Source organism: Hyla sarda, unplaced genomic scaffold, assembly GCF_029499605.1.
Source record: "Hyla sarda isolate aHylSar1 unplaced genomic scaffold, aHylSar1.hap1 scaffold_728, whole genome shotgun sequence".
Taxonomy (NCBI): domain Eukaryota; kingdom Metazoa; phylum Chordata; class Amphibia; order Anura; family Hylidae; genus Hyla; species Hyla sarda.
Window position 1 is genome coordinate 79,052 of NW_026610749.1, and position 3,342 is coordinate 82,393.

Sequence of the window (3,342 nt, forward strand, 5' to 3'; positions counted from 1 at the left end):
GTTCCCTCCCCACAGAAGTATTTTATACTGTGGGTTCAGGTCCACTATTTAGTGAGGACGATCTACTAGAGGGCAGTCAGCAGCTACTGCCCAGTCAAGAAGTGGAGGAGACATCCGCCGCTTCCTTCACTAGGCGGGCAAGTAGTTATGAGGAGAGTGGCATGGGAGGTGGTGTTGCAAGCGTTCAGGCTCCTGAAGCAGACACTGTTGAGGAACCTGAGGAGGACATCAGTGACATGCACCAGTATAAAGGGAACCCTGCACAGCAACCTCCTCAGTCTGCACAAAGGAGAGCCAGAAGGTGCAGACATGGCGGAGAGGAGCGTTCCACGTGGCATGCGCACGAAGATGGCACCGGAACAAAGGAAAATTGCGGCGGTCGCAGCCCAGCTGTTCCACGATCTTGCCAACCGTTTGCAGCGGTTGTCATTGGATGAAGAGGGGGCCTTCAATCACGATGACGACTGGCAGGATACCCCTCCGGGGGACACCTGGAACTTTATCACCGGTGAGATTGTCCCCTCACCACCGCACCTGGAGTTCGTGGGCTGAGATCCCGACAGAGGAATCCTCAGAAAGTACACCATCTTAGGCTGCATTCTCTTCCTCCACCAGCCCTGAGCCAAAGATACCCTTATCTGCCCTGCAAAATGCACGACCGTGCTTACCAAAATTGCCCCAATGAGTCTTTGGGGATGAACCTGACTTTATCCAATATATGCATGATGTGCTTCAACCCCTGCCCGGGAAACCTCCACCATCGGTTCCTAAGGCACAACAAGAAAAGGCCCTCCAGGAGGCCGAAATAGCTGACCTGATGGACCAATTAAAGGCCCGACACAGAGAACTTTATACCCCTAACCATGTACATCTGCCTCTGGAGGAGAGGATCCGTTACCAGGAGAACACCAAGAAGTTGGAGGAACTCTTTATTCACAAATGGGATCATCCCCGAGAATGGGAGAAGCCCTTGGAACATCGTAGAGCAACAGTGGCCAAGTTCGACAAGGTCAGAGGTTATGGTACCCTCATTGATTGCCATACCGGCTATACCATCCTCGTAAACCGGGGAGCTGTACAGAGGTCAAATCTACACAAGAAGTTCCATTCCCTGGAGGTGGGTGAGATAGTGGAATACACCCCCGTCCGGGGCCTGCGAGGAGAGTGGGTGGCCGCAGTCACCAGGCCAGCAGCCCCAACCCAGTTGCCTTTCAAGTATTTTCCCTCAAATGATTGGGAAGCGGACCCCTTACAGCTGAGGCCGAAGTGGCCTGCTCCTGATGCCTCCACCAACATACCCAAGGAGGAGGAGCCTCTGCAACAGCAACCAATTCCTACTGTCTACAGCAAAGCACCCTGGCCTACTCCTGTTCAGGAGGTTTGGCCTCGACCGCGGGTGCCAACAGAAGTACTTGGGCCTACTCCCGACAAGGAGCTTTGGTTTGCCCCCCAGGTGCCAACAAATGTGCTGCCGCACACGCCTGATGAGGAGGTGGGGCCAAATCAACCAGCACCAACTGTTTACCTCAATACGTCAGTGTCACATTCTACCCTGACTAATGGGGTGTGGGAGAGCCACATTAACTCTTTGCCTGCTCGTGATCTTGAGAGGGGTAGAGGCTCTAGACGAGGAGCAGGACGACATCGGTAAAGTTTCCGTTAAGCTGACATTTATTCTGCTTTGAAAAATCTTTTGTTTTTGTCTTCACAAACTGTTTGCAACAAGTTCAAGAAACGTGCCTAGCAGGACTATGCTAAGACTGTTCAAGTTGTTACGTAACCATCAAGCTTTTGTGCCTGGTCTTTAGACCAAGAGACTCCTAGAGGTGGGAGATTCGTAAGTGTGTGCCAGGCTAAACTGTGCTAGCCGTGAAAGTTTAGACTCTAAGTGCAGGTGGACTGCTGATCCTTACACGCACGTTTACATGTATATTCCTGAATCGTAACGTGATATTCTTCTTGAAAGTTGCACTTATCAGGTGAATGCAACTGAACTCTGTTGGTGTGTTTAATAAATATTCATGCTAGAATGACTAAATGTAAACGGTTATTGTACACATGTACATAAAAAAATGTATATAATAGGTGTTGTAGTAGTTGCTAGTAGGTAACTTCATTAGCTCTTCTGAGGAATAACAATTTTGTCACCCATCACTAACACCTTCTCAAAGGTCCACTCAAGGGAAACTACCCTTAAGATATCAAGACTGACCATACAGTACTAAACGCATAGTATTTCACAAAACAATCACTTAAGTGTACTTATCTCACTTAAATTTAGTACACCAAACAAACAAAAACTTATCTCACACTAAAGTAAATGCCTTGGGAATTGTAGCTAGTATCATTTTTACAATTCCTGCCACTGACATGTACACTAATTCTCTGTTCTTATACGTGTGCGAGATGTTCTGCCTGGCCAGTAGATACTGTTCCGAGCTTAAAAATAATGCACGTAATTAAAGGTAACCTAGATAAGGTTTATCTGTTGTGTTCTAGGGATAGGAGCGTGTAGCCAATAGACCCTAGTAGCTAGCTTTATTGGTAGAAAGCCTCGGGCAAGCCAATATACTTGTTACGCCGAGCGCTCCGGGTCCCCGCTCCTCCCCGGAGCGCTCGCTTCTCTCTCGCTACCGCAGCGCTCCGGGCAGCTCCACTGACCCGGTGCGCTGCGATACCGTCTCCAGCCGGGATGCGATTCGCGATGCGGGTAGCGCCCGCTCGCGATGCGCATCCCGGCTCCCGTACCTGACTCGCTCTCCGTCTGTCCTGTCCCGGCACGCGCGGCCCCGCTCCCTAGGGCGCGCGCGCGCCGGGTCTCTGCGATTTAAAGGGCCACTGCGCCGCTGATTGGCGCAGTGGTTCCAATTAGTGTGTTCACCTGTGCACTCCCTATTTATACCTCACTTCCCCTTCACTCCCTCGCCGGATCTTGTTGCCATTGTGCCAGTGAAAGCGTTTCCTTGTGTGTTCCTAGCCTGTGTTCCAGACCTCCTGCCGTTGCCCCCGACTACGATCCTTGCTGCCTGCCCCGACCTTCTGCTACGTCCGACCTTGCTTCTGTCTACTCCCTTGTACCGCGCCTATCTTCAGCAGTCGGAGAGGTTGAGCCGTTGCTAGTGGATACGACCTGGTCACTACCGCCGCAGCAAGACCATCCCGCTTTGTGGCGGGCTCTGGTGAAAACCAGTAGTGACTTAGAACCGATCCACTAGCACGGTCCACGCCAATCCCTCTCTGGCACAGAGGATCCACTACCTGCCAGCCGGCATCGTGACAGTAGATCCGGCCATGGATCCCGCTGAAGTTCCTCTGCCAGTTGTCGCCGACCTCACCACGGTG